General features: G+C 42.0%; 1 protein-coding gene across 2 annotated transcripts in view; it reads left to right on the top strand.

Moving 5' to 3' along the window:
* Positions 1–20220, top strand: part of LOC308547363 (uncharacterized protein) — a 645955-nt gene that overhangs the window by 591418 nt on the left and 34317 nt on the right. Inside the window, exon 3 of one of the 2 annotated variants that reach the window (XR_013997504.1) lies at positions 15746–17226. The exons of the other annotated variant lie outside the window; for it this stretch is intronic. The gene's annotated coding sequence lies outside the window, so the exon portion shown is untranslated. Of the gene's footprint in view, positions 1–15745; positions 17227–20220 lie in introns of those variants that run through there. 2 annotated transcript variants of the gene reach the window in all.

Genomic DNA, 20220 nt, shown 5'->3' with positions numbered 1-20220 from the left:
TAAGAATAGAGAGAAAGATGGTGACATAAACAAAGGTGGGGACTAGGCAGCAGGAGATCTTGTGCAAGAAAAGTAATTTATGAAGTGGGAGATAAAATATGAATAAGAAAGTCATGGACAGGCTTAGGCCTTGAATGCCGGTCTAAATTTAGAAGAGAGGAAAGTTACAAAGAGCAAGCAGTGTGCTCGAGGACCCTGTTTCTCAAATTGATGTGCACGGACCAGACCTCAGCATCACCTGGGAAGATGTCAGATTCCAGAATCTCAGGCCATTCTCCAGAAATACAGACCTGAAAGCTCCTTTCCACAGGATTTCTGGGTAACCCTGATGCATGTTGTAGTTTGAGAAACACTGCACTAGAACACCACTTTAAATGAATTAACGTAAGGCGAGCGTAAAGACAGAGTGGCCAGTGACGAGTCTTCTGCAGATCCATAGCACGGACCTCTAAGCGTCTTGTTGGTGTTGATGAGAGACATAGAAAGAGGCAAATGTTGTTGATGGCGAGTCAACAAGGTGTGGTGCCTGCATGGATGGAGCAGATAATCCACAGACAACCTGGGTGACAACTGAGAATTCTGCTGTCATGATGGAAACAGGAAAGTCAGGGGCAGCTGGCAGGAGAAAAGCGAAGAAAATATGTTTTAGACATACTGAGTCTGAATTTCCAGAATGGCCTAACCGTGGAGATCTCAAATGATGTCATGGAAGAGTGTCTGGGGCAAAAGGCAGTGCCGATGTCATGGGGGTTAGGGAGGCTCGTGGTAGTGTATAATTGTTACGCTGTGTTGGTTCTCATTCCAGAGTCCTTGCCTAGAGCTCGATCTGACATAGAGTCGGTGCTCAGAAAATTCTCGTTAAGTACCGGGGAGAGATTTGTATGGCGATGCCAGCTGCAGATCTCAGAAGAGGCCAGTTGCCCAGGATGAAAGCGTATAGCAGCATTGCTTCAGTGCGGACCACCTGCATGCAGGGCGCCTTGGGAGCTCGTTAGAAATGCAGTCTCCGGGACCCCACCCAAGCCTTATAATCCCCACTTTCCAGTGTGGACCCTGAAATATGAATGTTTACCTAGCTGCCTAAGAGATTCTAAGGCATTCTCAAGTTTGAGGACCAAAATTCTGAAGACAGAGAAATGAAAGAAATGGAGGGTTCAAGATCAAAATCTGGACAGTGCTCAACATTGGGAGACAAGGCATGTGCCACTGAGAAAATGAAGGGAAAACAAAAGTGGGTGAAATTCCCACAATCCATCAGGATTCTCTCAGCATCCAAGTATCTCAATTTCCCTACAAGAAATCCATAGTTTTGCTCCTTCTATTTCTTGCCTATTCTTGGGAGGCCTGAGTCTGTGTGTTCTGCTCTCATCTCCCCATGTGGCTTCAGCAAGTCCCTTCCTTCACTAGGACTCAGTTTCCCCATCTTGTAGCAGTGGATCTCAGTCCTCAGTGAGGAAATAATAAGTCTGCTACTGGGTAGAAAAAGCCCTATTTCATTTTCTTTCAAGCCCAAAATGAAATCTTCCCCTATGAAATTTGACTTACATGCACTGATTAAGACCCTAGTGTGGACAAGGACTTGCATGGAGACCAGGGGATATAAGGATTAGTAAAACACACTCCCCGCCCTTGAAGCACACGTTGCCTGGTGTGACCAAGTCACAACAACAACAAAAGTCCATATGCTGAGAAGTTGGTTTGTGCAAGGGTTGTCAGGGCATCAAGGAGGAGCAGAGTAAGCCTCCTCAGGGATTCAGGGAGGGCTTCTCAGAGGTGGTGGCACATGAGAAAAAAGCAGGAATCTGCCAAATGGATAAGGTAGACACAAGACATTCCCACATGGGAAGAAGAACTGAGACACTCTCCCTCTACCGTGGTCCACCTGGGCATCTGCCCGTGGCTGCTGGGCGTGTGAACAAGGACAGGCAGGTGAGAATGGAGAAGAGATCCCAGGTCTGTGGGTGGACCCCAGCTGACCCTGCCTATTCTATGGAGAGCCATCAGGGTGGCACAAGGGCAGGGCCAGAAGGAGAGCTGCCCCTCCCTCTTATGCTGCCTGGGCCTCCAGCCCAGTGCCATGGAGGGCAGCGCCTAGAGAGGGAGTGAGCAGAGCAAGTCCCAGCACCCCCGCCCTGTGACTCACCCTTGGCCCTTGGAGCTCTAGCCGTGCCAAGAAACCTGGAGCTGCTACGAGACGCTGCTGGGAAGCGAGGCCTGGGCCAGGCCAGGGCCCCCTCCACCCCTTCTCCACACAGAGGCTGGTACAGCCAGCAGACAAGTCTGCTAGGGCCCTCAGATGCCATCAGATAGAGGAGAAAGTAAAGACACATGCCAACTGAGGCTCACTGAGGACTGAGATCCACTGCTACAAGATGGGGAAACTGAGTCCTAGTGAAGGAAGGGACTTGCTGAAGCCACATGGGGAGATGAGAGCAGAACACACAGACTCAGGCCTCCCAACATGTAGCCTGGTATTTCATGGAGTCTCCTTCTATCGCATGAGAGTAAAGGAGACCAGCTCACTCAAAAATTCAGGCTTCAAGGCCTTTGGGTTGGCTGAATGGTCTAGCCCAGAGGTCAGCAAACTGTGGCTCCTAGGCCAAATCCAGCCGTGGCCATTTCTGTTTTGTTCATAGCTGCCTTCAGGATGCAGTGCTCATTGGAGTCACTGAAACAGAGGCTGGATGGCTGTGAAGCCTAGAATGTTTACTATATGGCTCTTTAGAGAAAAAAATTGTTCACTCCTGGTCTAGGCTAATCCTGCTCCAATTTCAGCATTAAATTGCTAAGAGACTGATAAAAAATAATCAGCCCATTTGGGGTGGGACCCAGGAATCTAAAGGTTGGTAAGAATCCCAGGGGTTTTGATTTAGGTGGCCTAAGACCACACTTTAAGAGACTTTGGTCACTGTCCATCTTTTTATTTTCAAGATTTGGAGTCCAGGTAGCTGGCTTTCATGCCTAGCTCCCCTTGTCCACTGTAAACCCAGAAATTGGAGCCCCACGAGGAAGTCTTTAAAGCTTTCTTCTCTGCAGTCCCTGAGGCTCTGCTCAGAGGTCAGGGCAAATAGCCACATAGATGACAAATTAGCCCACTGAACCCTCTACACATTGATTTAAGTAAAACAACATTCAGTACAAGAATGTGTCCTTCTGAGTTTGCCTAGAAAATAACGTAGCACCATGCAACCCAGCTCAACTATTTAATGGGTAGGTGACCATATGGCAAGTTGCTCTGTGACTTGCAATGTGACAAGCAATACTTCTGTGCAAGGTTGTGTCAAGATTAAAATTAAATTATGGATATGAAGCCTTTATCAAATCCTTGACAAGTGTAGTATTAATCAAATGGTAGCTATCATTGGAACTATCGTTATTTAATTTTCAGTTTAATTATTAAGGAGATGATGCATATTGTACAAAAATTTAAAGTACTGAAAAGTATAAAAAAGGAGAAAAAGAAATCATCCCTAATCACTTTATCTAGAAGCAACTGATTAGACATTTTGGCAGACTCCTATCCCACTCATATGTTTAAAAGCTTTTCAGATACAAACTATTAAAACTAATAGGAGAGTCCTGCAAAATTGCCAGATTCAAGCCCAATACACACAAATCAATCGTGTTCTTATTGCATGTAATTACAAAAGGTATAAAATTCACATTATTTACAATGGCAACTGAATAATAAATACTTAGCAGGGGAATCTAACAAAAAGGTATAGAACTCTGTGAAAAATAGAAAATACTATCTTAAGTCTTAAAAGACAATCTCAGAACACAAAGAAACAGATCGTGGTCATGGTGAGCAGATTACAGATTGGCAACTCTTCCTAATTAATCTATATTTAAGTTCAAGGTAATTCCAATCAATATCCCAAGAAGGACCTTGAGAAGAAGATACCGAAATTTCATGCGGGAGGTGAAAGGGGAGAGAAGAGCCAAGACCATTTTAGAGACGCAGAACAAAGTAAGGGATTTACCAGGTATCCAGGTTTATTACAGCATCTCTAGCAATTGTGGCATTGTGGTAAGAAGGGGGAAATGGGTGATGGAATTGAATAGAGAGTTCCAAAACGGAGCCAAGCATTTAGGGTAACTTGACATAGAATATAATGGGCATAGAAATTGGTGGGGTGGGAGAGGGCTACATAATCAATAGTCGTAGTACAACTGATTTTCCAAGAGAAGATAAATAAATTAGATTCCTTCCTCATTACACACACACACATACACAAAATTCCAGACAGATTAAGACCTAAATCTGAATAGCAAAATTTTTAAAAGTTTAGCAGAATATATTGGAGAGTATCTTTATGCCTTCTGATAAGAAAAGATTTCTTAACCATGACTCAAAAAGCATAATACATAAAGGGAATTATTAGTGAGTTTGGCATAATTGAATTTTGAAAATTATATACAACAAAGACACTGTATATAAAGCTACAAGACTACAGAGAAGTTATTAACACAAAATAACCATCAAAGGGTTGGTATCCAGAATATCCTACAATTGATCAGAAAAAGGCAAAGAAGCCAGTGATAAAATGAGCAAATATATGAATAGACGAGCCATAGAGGAGAAAACCCAACAAGCCAATAAGTCAATGAAAAGATGCCCGATCTTGCTACTAATAAAGGAAATGCAAACAAAATGAACACTTGGGTACCATTTCGCACCCATGAGAGTCTAGACTGGAAAAGGTGAACACCACCAAGTAAGTGCGGACAGAATGCAAAGTAAATTCTCAACCTCTTCCGATCAGAGTTTAAATTTCCCCAATCACTCTGAAGACTAGTTTTGCAAAATCTAGTGAAACTAACATGAGCGTAACTGAGACCCAGAAACTTCACTTCTAGGACTGTGCCCTGGAAAAACCTTTGCAAGTGTGTGCATGATGTGCCGGCATTGGAATGTTTCTGCTATAAACTAGAATGTTCACAGTAGCTAAAGTGGGAAGCCATCCAGATATCCGTCACCAGGAGGATGGTGACTTGTGGCATAGTCATTCAGTGAGATGCTCCTCAGAAGATAAAATAAATCCACTAGAAATACATGCATCGTGCATCGAAAGGAATGAATCTGCCAAACATAATATTCGACGAAAAAAGCAAGTTGCAGAACATTATTGGTTATCTGAAACTTAAAATATAAATATGATACAATTATGTTGTTTATGGAAATTTATATATTTAGTAAAAACATAAAACCATGAGGCAGAATGATTATCATCAAATTCAGGGTAATGAGTCCCTTTGGCAATAAAGGGAGAGGAATGGAATGGGGCAGATGCTGTGGATTTCAACTGTCTTTCTGACAGTGTATTATATGGGGGGGAAAGGAAAAGTGACCGTGGTCAAATAAAAAGTTAAGAGTTAACAAAGTTGATGACTGCATTGGCTGTTACACTATTCTCTCTATTCTATGTACTTGAAATATCTCATAACATAGCAAATATGTGTATTTTCAAGCATGTGAGAAATGTCTATTACAATTGTAATTAAAGGAGTAAAACCCAGTTCCCATATGCCAAGTAAAGGCATATTGGAGAGAAATAAAGGTCTAAGAGAGAAATAGTTTCCCAGTGAGGAAACCACTGAATAGGAAAGTAGTTTTTCTTCTTGACTGCCTGATATCTTCTGGAAATTTCTCCTATTAAATGTCAAGCCATTTGTACCAAGTGTCATAGACTGGGGGAACCCAGAGTCACAAATACGGCCCCCTGTCCTCGGCGTCTACTTCCTTCTTCACAGTAAGTGATGCCTACCTATCAAGAGCCGTCACAGGACCTCATTCCGCATGCCCCCCCCACCGCTACAAATGAACACAAGACAAAAATATTGGGACTGTGATCCGCACACGTAAGATGGCCTTGGGTGTGCTGCAAAGGGATGTGACTTACATTCACTCAAGGTGATTTGCCTCTGACCTTCCTCGAGGCCCAGACAAGGAGAGGAACCTGATCAATCCCAAGCTTTGCAGTTTCCAAAACACAAACACCAAAGAGCTTTTCAGGGAAAGCACAGCAACTTCAAGAGATTACCGTCTGAAAGAAAACTCTCCCTCGTAATAATTAAAATAATAAAAAAACGAGAAGCAAAGGCATCCACTCCACTCGCAGGTTGGACACTGAGAGCTGAAACTAGCCCAGCATATCCAGAAGTACGGCCTGCATTGCATTATCAGGACGCGGCTATCCCATTGTCTACACTAATGGCCTTCACTGTTCGGGAAGACTCTCCCCCAAGCAATGATCGTTCATTGCAGGAGTTTCTGGAAAGACCTACCAACTCTTCCAGCAAAGCCATCAGCAGAGGACTGGTACCCTAAGAATCTTTAAATCCTTCTTTTTCTCCCCCATCTTAGTCTGTTATGTGTGACCCTTACACAATTCTAATCAGGCCCCCACATGAAAAGAACTCCTTACACCAAACTTCCAATTCTCAAAAAATTCTGATCTTGCCTCCTTTCTCCGAGATGCTGCCCAAGCTCTGTCAAGGTGATGGTCTTTCTTACAGAGGTAAGCAATAAACTTGCCTTGGCCTTCTCCACAAGTGGTGTGGTGATACTTGGGGAGCTGGCAAATAGACAATCATTTAATTTTTATTTTTTTTTAATGTAAGAGTGAACACCCTTCTTCCTTTTTGAGGATTGTTGAGAAGTCTTTCCAGCGAAGGAGGAAGCAACCTTGCCATTTGCTCTCAGGATGCTTGGCCACTTCCTAAGCTCTTGCCCAGTTGGGTTCCTGCAAGCTTTCTGGATGCCTGCAGGAAGGTCTGGGCATGTCTGTGAGTCTGCCTTTTCTGGGCATTCTTGCTGAGAATAATCAGGGTAATTATAGACTGTTCCCGCATTGTCCTGACTCTTGGGAGCTCTTTAGCACCAGAGGCGGATAGTCAGAAAGCATTCAACCCAGGCTCCCCCTTACTGAGAAAGAGCTGGAGAAGCCTTCCAGCATGCTCTCTCAGCATGCATTTCAGAAGCAGGTGGAGACGGAGGAAGGGGAGGAGCTTCATTGTCAAAGAAGTGTAGGAGTTGCTCCTTTTAAACAAATTGGACATTTAAAAAATATAATTGCAGCATCTCTCAGAGCTTCCATACTGTACCTATGACCCTGGCCATGAATTCACATCACCTGGCAGGACTGGGGTAGGGAAAGAGGGGGAAGCAGGGCATGAAAAATAAACATGCCAATGCCTCACCCCAAGAGATTCTGATTCAACTGGTTTGTTTGGAAAGTTCTTCAAGTGATTCTAATGTGCTGCTATGATGGACTTCATTGCTTTTATGTGCTGATGTGTTTTCAGATGTATACACTTCTTTTCCGTGTATATTTGGCCATATTTATCTGTCCCTAGTGTACCCTAGTAGGACTAGTGTAGCTTTCAGTAGAAAGCACTTAGAATTTGGTTTTTTTCTGGCACAGATTTTTTAAATTTTTTTTTAACAGAAAGAGGGCACAGTATTGGTGGTGATATCCAATGCTAGGAAATAAGTGTCTCCCTTGACTTCAAGTCATATTAATAATACCAACAACTGAAATTCACTGACACAAAGAGTTTGCATTTATTATCTCATTTAATCATTAAAACATCTCTAAATGCTTGGTGCTCCTATTATTTCCATTTTACAGATGAGAAAACTGAGGCTCAGAGCCCAATGTCACACAGGTCATAACTATCAGAATCAGGACTTGAATTGGATCTGAGTGCCTTTAGTGTCTGAGTTCTACAACCAGTATGCTCTACTGTTTCTATTTTCTAAAATGTGGCCCATACCCCCATCAAATTATTGGTTCTAGGATCCTAGAACCCATCTAGTTGTCCATGAAAGGAGAGGCTTGGCCACTTTCCTGTCTCTGGAGTGAGTTCCACAAAATAGCTGTTCTGAACCTGACTCTGCAGTTCTGTGGAGTTGTTGATTAGCCAATGTCCTTCTTTAACCTGGTCCCCTCTCCCACTCCACCCCAAGAAGAAAGGATGGTCATTGTGCTCCAAGCTCCTGGAGCCCCCACTATGAAGGCGGCGTGGGGCCACAGAGCCCCGGAACCACTGGCCAGCTGGGCCATGTGGTCGTGGGCAAGGCTCGCACAGGCTGTGCAGTGATTTGCAATCAGTTGCAAGTGATTGTGCATTGTTTCTCTGCCACGGGCAGGAGGAAGCCCTGGCAGGATATCCAGATGCAGCTGATGGAAAATCACAGCTGACTGTCAGTCACAGGGGTCGGGACAGCCCTCCAGTGCTGCAGCCGAGTCCTCCCCGCTGCAAAGGCCAGGAGCAAAGATTTTTAATGCCACCACCTCACTGTGCCAAGGGAAACTGACCGGGGGGCCCACCACTTAAGTATTAGATAACTGGGTAAACGGGACCACCAGCCCTCCCAGCTTGGGGCTCCAAATAACCTTCCTAGAAGGACAGCACTCATCCCGGACAGGCAGCCTGGGGAGAGGGCTGGAAACCAGGGCAGCAAGCCTGGGGCCCCTTTATTTTGCCTGGCTCCCAGGGAAACGGGCTTCTTTGACTCTGTGCATTACCTATGCTGGGCTAGGGAATGAGGCTGAGCGTTTCCCTCACTGTGCTCAGTGAGAGAATCTGTTTAAACTACCTTTTCATGGATCACTTCATTAAGGGCCAACTTGAGCCCTGTTTACCCTTCTGTTGTCAAGGAAAGACAGCTGTTTGCTCAAATTGAGGTCTCCTTCTTCCATGAAGGTCATACCACCTCCCCAGTAAGAGATAATGGGCTTGAATTTCCCAACTAAACGGGGGCTGAACAAGACTTGACTCTCCTGGTAAAGGCCATCGGTTACCCAGTGTGACCTGGTCCCTAGTCCCCAGCAGCAGTTAATCTGGCCTCCATTTCTATAATTTTCTCACTTCAAGAAGGCTATATAAATGGAATCATCTGGTTTGTAACCTTTGGGGGACTGGCTTTTTCACTCCCCATAATTATCTAGTTTCACCCATGAATCGATAGCTCATTCCTTTTTATCACTGAGTAATATTCCCTGGTATGGATGATGGATGTTCCACCGCCTTTAACCATTCGCGTGGGGAAGGGCATCTGGGTCGCTTCCAGTTTGGGGCTATTACTAGTAAAGCTGCCCTGAATATCCATGTACAGGTTTTTGTGTGAAGATACATTTTCATTTTTCTGGGATAAATGTCCAAGAGTATAAGGCTGGGTCATGGGACAATGGCATCTTTAGTTGTATAGAGGTTGCCAGACTGGTTCCCAGAGGGTCTGTGCCATTTCACGTTCCCACCAGCAATGTCTGATGATCCATCTTTCTGCCTCTTTACTGGCACTGAGTGGTGTCCCTGTTTTTTGCTCTGGTCTTTCTGATCAGTGTGTGGAGTATCTCGGGCTGTTAAGTTGCACTTACCTAGTGGCTCATGATGCTGAACACCTTTTCACGTCTATTTGCTGTTTACATATCCTCACTGGTGAAATCTCTATGCGTGTCTTTTGTCCATTTTCTAATTGGGTGGCTTGTTTTTTGGTTTTATGGGGTTTTTTTATTTTTAATGTTGAGTTTTGAGAGTTTTCTACATATTCTAGATACTAAGCTTTTGTTGGATATGCGGCGAAAATCTTCTCTCTCCATCTGTAGCTGGCCATTTTATCTTCTTAATGGGATCTTTCACAGAAAAAGGTTTTCGTTTTGATGAGGTCCAGTTTATTAGTTTTTCATTTTGGAATCAAGTCTAAGATCTCTTTGACTAGGCCTAGAGCCTAAAGATTTTCTCATATTGTTTTTCTAAAAGTTTTATAGTTTCGTGTTTTCCATTTGCAACCATGATCCGTTTTAAGTGAATGGGTAAGTCCTATCTTTTACGATTACAAAAGGAAAAAAGTGGCTTAAAATAATGCAACCTGATTTGTAAAAGAAAACACATGCCTTCTCTTTGACCAATTTCGCTACGGTAGCAATTCACCAGGTGTCTGAGCCAACGGTCTGTGACTGAGATTTCCAACCTGGGTGCCATGGCAGACTGGTATGGGGAGAGATTTTTTAAAACATGCAATGCCTGACTACTTAGTCAGGGCCACTGACCTCTTTCCCCTAGATTGTCAAACAGAAACGTGACAACAGCCAACACAGTAATAGCCATCAGGTGTGAATGAATCACTTTTTTTTTGTCAGATTGGCAAGAAATAATATACTTCCTGATGTGCTACAGGATTTTATTAATTCGCTTATGTGTACCATGAGATGAAAAAGGTTGAAAATCTCTGGTCTGTGAGAATATTCTCTCTAGGATTTTTTTTTTTTAGTCTAAACAAACTTCCAAAACTTCTAGAATATTCTAATCTATGATCAATTCCAAAAAAGAAATCATTTTTAAAAGAATATATTTCTTTCTTGATAATTATGCTTGGCTGGTTTCAGATGGCTCCTGAGAATTAAGTGGACTCCACAATGTCTCCTCTATATTCCAAATAAACAAGACAAAGCCAGAAAGTTTTGTGACAGGATGTGACCCAAGCACTCTAGTCTTTATGGCCTAAAGTCACCTCGCCAGAATGTACCCAAAGGCAAACAGAGAGCATTCTTTAAATATTTCTGTTAAAACAAACAAAAAGATAGCAAGCCTCTATTTTATTTCTTTTATTAAATAGCAAGCACCTAAAAAAGAAATAGTAAATATATGTTCAAATGTTCATTAATGAAAACATGGAAGTATTTGATGGAGTAAAAATACCCTCAAATACCCCAAATCTTGCAAATGAAGAAAGATGGGAGTTGGGTGTAAGTAATCCAGAGGGCTTTCTCTCAATCTCCCTAGTTCCCACTTTTTGATTCATTGACATCTCCCTCATTCTTAAACCTCCACCAAAAATAAAAAGTATAAGTTCAAAGAAAATTTAAAAATAAAATATTTTAAAAATATAATTATTTTTCCACGTACTATTACTCCTACCTTGGATACATTTCTTCCGTTGTCATAACCTTTCTGTCCTGCTGGCCACTGACTTAGCCAGCTGTTCTCATCTGTGCCCTTGGAACCATCTCCTGACGTCTCCAGTCCACCCTACCTCCACTGCCAGAAAACACAGCTCTGACCATGTGATTCCTTTGCTCGAAGATCTTCAATGGCTCCCACTGCCTGCTCATGCAAATACAAACTCCACAATTTAGAATTCAAGGGTAGTCACAAAATCACTCCGATTCAACCTTCCCCGTCTGTTTTTCACCACTAGCCTTGACCCACCGTCACTCTGTCCCACCTGGAGGGGGGACCACTTCCAAGGCTGCCTTGCCATCTGTGTGCTTTTTCCTCAGGTGGACCCTTCAGCAGGGCTGTGGTCATGGGACATATAGCCATTCATGTCTTCTTTCAAAGCCATCAGAACTCCCCCCCCCATAAAATTTTTATTTAGATGGGCTGAGACCTTGAATATGCTAATTCTCTATTCCATGTAGCTAGCTGCTTGCATCGTCTAAGCACTCTCATTGCACTCTTAGTGTAATCCCCCCGATACTGTGAGTTAGTGTGTGCTGGTGATAAATGTTTAACATCGGCTCTCGGGGTGCAGGAGGGAAATAATCTGTGCCTATCTCTGCGTACCTGTATTATTAGAAATGTTGCCAATATAAAGAATAGAAAGCACATTTAAAAATAATAATGAAATATGCAATGTTCTATTTTATACATTCCATATAGCGAACTGATTCTCACAAGATGCTTTTCTTGATGTTTTTGTCAAACGTTTATATCTGTAACCCCCCTCTGGTTTCAATAGGCTGGTAATGATACTTCCCCATGAATGTCTGTTGATGTTTTTGTTTACATTAAGGAGCAAGGTGAGCGTGAAATGAGATGTGCTGGAACTTTACTTATTTGTGGATGACGTGTGTGACTTCTCTGCTGGCTCAGATAATGGCTTTCAAATATTAGAAGACTGTTTCCTTAAATGTGTGTGCCATTCACGATGTCATAGTTGTAAATGGGGTGTAATTTTAAGGGTGCTCTGCATTATTAACATTGTTTCTGACTCATTCTTTAGTCTGGAGAATCAAAATAACACCAAACTAAGCCTTGATGTGTGGTGTTTGCCTCTTTCCATGGTGTAAATATTCCCATGGATGATTTCAAAGCTACCAACCTGGTGGCACCGAACACAGAGTTTGGAAGAGATGGATAGTCACAAATCGTTACATAATATTTCTACCATACAGAGATGATGCGTATAAATAGTATAATTAACTGTAAAATAATCAGAAAAGGTCAATTCATTTCAGCAAAGGGAGCAAAGCATTTTAATACAGAAGGAAATTTATCTATATGGGAAAAATGAACTTTTACTCACACCTCACACTGTATACAGAAACCAATCTGAGATGGTTCCTATACCTCAACATAAAAGTGAAAACTAAAGCTTCTATAAGGAGAGTAGGAGAACATCTTCACGACGTTTAAATGAGCAAAGGTTTCTTAGAACACAAAAGTACTAACCGTAAAGAAACAAATGTACTTCATAAAAATTAAGCACATATGCTCTTCAAAAGACACCTTGAAAAAGTGGATAGACAGGTCACAGGCTCAGGGAAAATCATTGCATTAAATGTATCTGACTTTTGACTCACATTCAAACTATACACTAGAAATCCCTAGATATAGAGCATATGCAAGCATCTATATAACTATATATAAAACCCTAAAGCTCAACATTAAAAAGGTAAATGACACAACTTAAAATACTATGGACAGAAGACTCAAACAAGAACTTAATAAAGAAAAATATCAAGTGGTCAATAAGCATATGAAACAATGTTCAACACTGGTCATCAGGAAAATGCAAATTAAAACTATGAGATAATATTAGACACTCACTGAGATGGCTCAAAGATAAGAGGTTGAAAACACCGTATGTTGATGTAGACCCAGGGCGAGTGAAAAATGGTAGGGTCGCTTTGAAAACCAGTATAGCAGTATCATCAGGCAAACTTCCACCCACCTCATACCCCAGCAATATCACTCTTAGATGCTTACCCAAGAGAAATGAAAACAGGTAGGCTCACAAAGACCTGTACAAGAATATTTATGGAAACTTTATTAATAATATAAATAGCTACAAAGAGAGCCCAGATGTCCATCAAAATGAAATAGGGAAACAACTTGTGAATCATTCATACAATAGAATACTATATAGTAATGAAAAGTAACAAGCTACTAATACACCCCACAACATCGATGACCTCAAAATCATTAGGCTGAGCAGAAGCCAGACACAAGAGTCCTGCTGTGTTACTCCACTCATTTGAAATATTGAAACGGACAAACTAATCTCTGATTTAAGAAAACAGTAAGTCTTAAAGCTTTTTTCTTCTTACCACCAAGAATTCCAGTCAATGCAAAACCCTTAAGAGTGTACACACACACACACATACACACACACACACAACCTTCCGACAGATGATACCAAACCTGACTTAGCCTTCTCCTTCACTGAGATGCAGAAATTTGATTTTTTCTCTGCTAGTACAGAATCTTATGTACTCAGGAATACAAACTATAAATCAATACCCACGTTTTAAAGGTGACATTTAAACAACTGTACATCCTGGAGCCTTTCAGGATCTCAGGATCATTTTGTTCCTGTCAACTGTCTAACTTTTTAAATAATTTATGAGCATCCAACTCCACATCTTGCAATATAGGATGAACCTTCACTTTGTGTGTGTATGTCTTCATTCAAATAGCCGGGCATTCAGTCGCTATTACTGAACACCTACTATGTACTAGGCACTGCATTGAGCAGTGTGAACAGAGTAGTGGAAAGTCACAGCCTAAACCTGGAACTCACATGGGGAGCAGGAGAGAATAGGCATCTAATTATGGTTTGCACCAATAATTGTTAAACTTCTATTGTGATGATTGCTATATTAAAAAAAAAAAAAGGAGCTGTATAGTGTAGGCTTCTCATGAATGCATTTACCAAAGGTCCTGATCTTGTCTTGGATTGATGGAGTGAGAGTAAATATCAAGGAGTGCTTTCTGGAAGAAGAAGCTTTTGAGCTAAAAACCAAGAATATGCTTGGGGGGGGTGCTAATATTTCAGGTAGCAGAAGCATTGTGTCAATGGTCCTGATACACAAAGGAACATGTTTTTTTAAGGTGCTGAGAAAAAGTTTATCATTGGAGAAAGTAGAAATACGAAGTGAGTCTGGTGAAATTGCCAAGGTCTAAAATTAACAGGGCTCTGTTAAGAATTTTCACTTAATCAATAAAATCAGTAGGAAGCTATTAAAGTGATTTGCATATTGGACAGGTATGTTCACCTGTCTACGGTGTAAAAATAGACTGAGGAGTGTGTGGCCAAGCTGTGGGGAGACCAGCTTTCGGCCAGCACAGGTACACAACAAACAAGTGTCCCTGTTAATTTCCAATGAAAAACATGCTCTTAATTCTGTGGATTATAAAGATACCTTAGATAGCCCTACTTTGAACAATTAGCAAATACAGTTGCTCTGCTTTTTAGACAAAAGACAGAGACCGAAAAGGCTTAAGAGAGGGAGTTAAAGAAGAGTAAGCGGGAGAGGACGTGAGGATGGTCACACAACCTGTAAGAGGCAGAACCTGAACCCAGGTCTCCTTGATGTCAAATGTGATTCTTCATTACTTCTAACCTCTTGCCCTGATTCCCCTTTGCTCAATTCCCATTATGTTCCAGAACCATTTCAGGTTCTTCTTTACTTTGCCATAACTACATAGAACATTAGCTCTAAAGGCGTCTTAGAAATCAGATAGGTCATTCTTCTTATTTATAGGGAAACATGAGACTTAAACATATGCTGAAGTACAGAACCCCAGCCTTCCTGTAAATCACACTACCGTTTATCTCATTCACTCTGTCTATAGGTTTGGAGATTTTGCCTAGTAAAGTCTTACTGAGCCCATGGCCTAGTTGGTGGAGGGGGACAGTTCTTAAACACTGGTCTATGAACAGAGTAGTCATCCAAATGAGTCTGAGGAAAGCAGGACCAAATCTAGACACACACAAAAAATCTATTTTGTCTGGTCTCCCCTTCTACAATGGGAGGAAGAAATGTTACTTAACCTGTATCAAGTGTTGAACATTTTAGGACTTGCAGCTGTACTCATTGCTTAATTATTCACAGATTGCTTAGGGCCAAACACTCTCTACTGGGACAAGGATGATTCTTTGGTTCCCTCCAACTCCAGTGCAGACAGGAAAACTTAATCTCACGAACAGCAAAGGAATGACCCCCATTCGGTAGAACAGTGGACTAGTTAGGATTTTCAAAAGGGACATTTGCCTTATTTATACTTCAAATTGTACATCGGTACCTAAAATGATACACCAAGGCCCTCGAAGATATTTGATGATCTAGTCTTGCGTAATTAAATGTAATTAATATGTAGCTATCCCAGATTCTGGAATTAACAAATCTCTTGGCAATTCTGGCTGGCAGAAAAGCACCCGCACGGATCCCAACTGGGAACAGTCTCTTCTGGGGAGGAGGGACCCAGATTTGGCCACAGCAAACTTTAAGACTCAAGGGAAATTCTTCAAGTTTCCAACACAGGACGTGGGGATTGCCACTGTGGTGAGCAAGGGCATTCTGGAAGCTCGAGTTCTATGGGAATGCTAAGGCCCGATTATTTTAACAGAATCTTTTGCTTTCAGAGATGCAGTCAGTAGTCTCTGAGTGCACCTGGAAAGAAATTTTACCTTCTATTTTATAATTGAACTGATTATTTTTTTATTTTTAAGATAAAGAACATTCACTTTCACAACTCAAGAGGACATCTCTGCAGGCTGCTTTCCCCACATCTCTGCCAATAGCCTCTCCTTTGTGACAAGGAGTAGATATTTAATTTCTGGCCCAACAGTATGTCTTCTCAAGCTATGGAGACACAGGAGGCTCTTTCCTCTTCCTGTGGGATTACCACCGTGATTGTTCCCTGACTGTATTCTCCACTGCGGAAAAGCTTGCTCAGAGTCGTGGCTAGGAAACAAAATCCCAGAGGTATTAAAAAAGAGACAGCGCAATGCAACACGTGGAATTTGGATTAAGCCCTAAAAGGTTCTTAATTCCGTCTCCACTGCTTACTGTTTGTGTGACCTTCGACAAGTTAAAAAACTGCTCCGAACCTCAGTTTCTTCATGGATGTAACATGAAGATAAAATGAGATCCCTATGATATAGCCCCTTGCACAGTCCCTGGCAACAAGTCCAATCTCACAATTATGATCTCTTTTTAAAAAAATTGACACCAAGCCCATATACCATTTTCTAAATCCAGAAGGGCTCACCTTATTTCCAATGAGACGCTGTGCCAACTTAAAAGGAATGATAGCAAGAAGGTTGAGAAGGGTTCTTAACAAAAAAACAAGCGACAACCAACAATAACAAGGGATTTGCCATAATTGTTTCTGAAGATCTTTCCTGAGGAACATGGGGCTCTTGCACAACGGCCAACCATGAATTTGACAAACAGAATGATTGTTTTGGTCTGTGGTAGGTCAGGGAACAACAGTAGACCAGAAGGCCATGGAAGGGATTTAAATTGGGTAAATCTTTCAACCTCTTCTGACAAGTTAAGTGTAGTCGGCCTTGATCGAGACTGCCGATGGTAACTGCTGGATTTCCAAGGACCCCCACACACGTTGACACCTTGTTTCAGTGTGTTTGTTTTGGAAATGGTAATAAGTGCGAATAGAATGAGACTCTCCCTAGATTCTTAAACATAATCACTTGTTGGATTTCACTAAATTGAGGAGTGAGACTATGAAACTAGATAGTGGGGTCATAGGCCATTTTTGGTTGCTGCTTTAGGAGGGAGACCAAGGCCAGACTTTTAGCTTAGATATAGCACATTCAAAAGCAAAAACACATGGTGCATGATATACATTTGTATTTATTAGAGCGAATGAGCCTTTTGCCTGATTTTATTTTTCTGGTTTCTGGGCACACCCTCAAAATGCTTGTGATCAACCATCCTTGTTAATGGCATAGGCGGGATCTCTGGGAGGCTTGCATTTCCATTATTTGATGAAAAGGAAGAAAGTATTGTATATGAATTGGTCTGTCTCCCGTGACCCCATGGTATCAAGATGAATAAATGTAATCAAGAAAATCAAGGTCAAACAGGAATGAAAACCCCAGCAGAAAATCTGAAGAGGAAATCCTGCTAATGATAATAGTGACAGTAATAGGGGCAAGAGTCGGACTATTTACTGAGCACATGTGAAGCAGTGTGGTGAGAGCTTTACGTACATTCTCTTTTGTAATTGTCATACAATACAATTGTCTTATAATAATAATAATAATTGTCCTAATTGTTTCACCGTTTTATATATGTGGATGCAAAGACTGAGAAGGGTTAAGTGACTTGTCCTTGAGCACATAGCTGGAAAGTTATGAGGAAGAGATTTGAACTCATGTCTGTAAAGTCTTTTAACTCCTGCATGGGCTTGAGCTAAGGATAAACTGTGTAAGCCATTTGCTCATTCAAGGATTGTTTACTGCATGTTGACCATGTGGCCAGCCCCGAAATAAGAATTGAGGATACAAGACAAATTCAACCAGTGGTGCTCCCTCGAGAAGCCACCCAGAGAGGTCCAGTCCATAAACAAATCATTGTGCAACTATGTGGGAGGTGAAACAAAAGGTGTGGGTCAAGGATGCCCTGGGAACCCAGAGGAGGAAGCTCTTGGCTTGAGTAGAAACACATTCCAGGGGGAGGAACTGGATGAGCAAAATCACAAAGGCAAGAAGGAGTGAGTGAGGTGCGTATGGGGAACGACCAGCAGCTGGTGTGGTGGAGCAGCCTGGGGGGTAGGGAGTGTGGGTGAGGCCAATGGCCTGACCAGGTAGGCCAGGTTAGATCAGGGAGGATTTGTGACCTCAGCTATGGAAGTTTAAGTAATGACTCAAGTTCTAAAACAATCTCTCTGACTCCAAAGCATAAATCAGCCTGGAGGGAGCCAGGATTGGAGACGGGAAGTCTACTTAGGGAAGTACTAGAATAATCCAGGCAACAGAGTAAATTCATAAGGTATTTATGAGGTTGGCCAGCAGAACTTGGGGACTAATTGGGGATTGATTTGATGTGGAAGAAGAAAAGAGGAAGAGCTCAGGTAACTGACTATGTGGGACATAGGATAGTCCTAAGACCATCCCGTGGAAAAGTAGACTCATTGAAAAAGAATTCACTGTTCCTCCCTACAAGCACCTTGATTTCCTGACCACTCCCAGAGTCCCTCTTCTTCATGATTCCCATAAGGTCCAGAACTTCATGTATTGAGACAAAGGCTTTTCTCTCAACCACTGTGGTTGTTTCACAAGGGATGGTCTGCTATTTAATATCTAGCTCACAGTCAAGCTCTATAGCCAACCACAACCCTAATCCTCAGAGGAATCGGGGTTGTATAGCTACTGTCTCCCACAGAGCCACTTGACTTTTTCCAGCTTCCAGGTTCCATGGTTTATGGATAGTTGAGTCATATCTTTCCAGTATGGGAGGTTTCACCAAAAACTTCCTTTTTAATCAGTTACTTTCATCCTACATGTGTTGAGATTCTGCCTTGTCACTCATGACAACATGTAGAAGTTTTACTTTGGGCTTGCTTACCTGTCCCTACCCATAACAGACTTGCTAGGGTTGACTCCTGACTAGCCTGGAGAGAAGCTTCCTTTAGCATTGGATTTTCTCAGGACTTAGGAGATTTTATGGTTCAAGATCCTGCTCTTTGTAGACCATGAGCCCTCAAAATTTTAGTCCACAGGGCCTTTTCCACTTGCTGTCAGGAATGAGAACTGGCTTGGGGAGCATCTCTGACACAGGTGGCCTGAATTTCTAATCAGCACATCCTCACTGTCATCCCCTAGCCCAGCAGCAGCTCAAATAATTTTGCTAAACTCTGCTTGTGATCTCTCATTCTTTGCTTCCCTCCTCCTTAGAGGCAAGTCCAAATTCTGGAAAAGAAGAGCCCCTCTGTGATGTGCAGCAGCAGAAAACAGACCATTATCACCAGCTGTGGGGGGGAAAACCTAATGGACTACACTCACCCTGCACTGCTAGAGCCTGTAGCTACAGAATCTAGAGAATCAGCACACACACACATGCGCATGCACACACACACACGCACACACACACAGAAAGTGGGGGGAGCACATACTTAACTGTTCAGAAAGAAATAGCTAAGGAGAAAAACAATAACAGCATCAAATGATGGAGAAGATGTGGAGCAACCAAAACTCCCATACATTGTTGGTGGGAGTATAAAATGGGAAAAACCACTTTGGAAAACTGTTTAACAGATTTTTCAAAAGTTAAGCACACAAATACCTAACCACCCAGCAATTCTACTCTGAGATATTTATCCAGGAGAAATAAAAACATAAATCTACAAAAAACTCTGTGTAAGAATGTTGATAGCAGCATTGCTCATAACAGCCAAACACTGGAAAAAGACCAAATGCCTATCAATAGGAAAATAAATAAATTCTGATATATTCATACAATAAAATATTACTCAGAAAAAAAAAAAATGGGATGAGCTACATACATGCAACAACGTGGATGAACCTTAAAACTAATGTACTGAGTGAAAGAAATCAGACACAAAAGTACATACTGTACAATTGCATTTATGTGAAATTCTAGAATATGCAAAACTAACCTACAGTGATACAAATCAGATCAGTGGTTGCTTCTGGGGAAGAGAATTGACTGGAAAATGGCACATGGGAACTTTTTGTGGTGATGGAAACATTCTATATCTTGGTTGGGGACAGTGAGGTTACACAAGTGTATGTATTTGTCAAAATTGAGTCAACAGTACACTGAAGAGCATTTCACTGTATGCAAATTATACCCCAATTTAAGAAAACCGTATTGAATGCTTTGTTTCTCAAGTCTCAAAGAGAGAAAAAAACTAGACTTAGGAAATCATGTGGTCCCACTCACTGTGTAGGTAGAGAAACTGAGTCCTCAAGAGGAGAAGGGATATGTTCAAGGTCACACACACTTGTGGCTGAGGCAGGACTAGAACTCAATGATCTTAGATACAGGAGAGTTGAGAGCCTCACTGAGTGACCACTTTCCAAGGGAATGCTGAGAGTTACTTCAATTCTGTAGTCCCCTTGCTTTAGTATTATCAATTAATTGTCCGTAGGACCTCGGCCATCCTGGTGTGTGCCTCTGTCCATCCCTGCCCTGCTCCCTACCCCTCCACAACCTC

The sequence above is a fragment of the Miniopterus schreibersii genome (assembly GCF_964146895.1).
Source record: "Miniopterus schreibersii genome assembly, chromosome: 18".
Taxonomy (NCBI): Eukaryota; Metazoa; Chordata; class Mammalia; order Chiroptera; family Miniopteridae; genus Miniopterus; species Miniopterus schreibersii.
The sequence above is the reverse complement of the archived record's forward strand: the minus strand, read 5'-3'. Positions and strand labels throughout refer to the sequence as shown.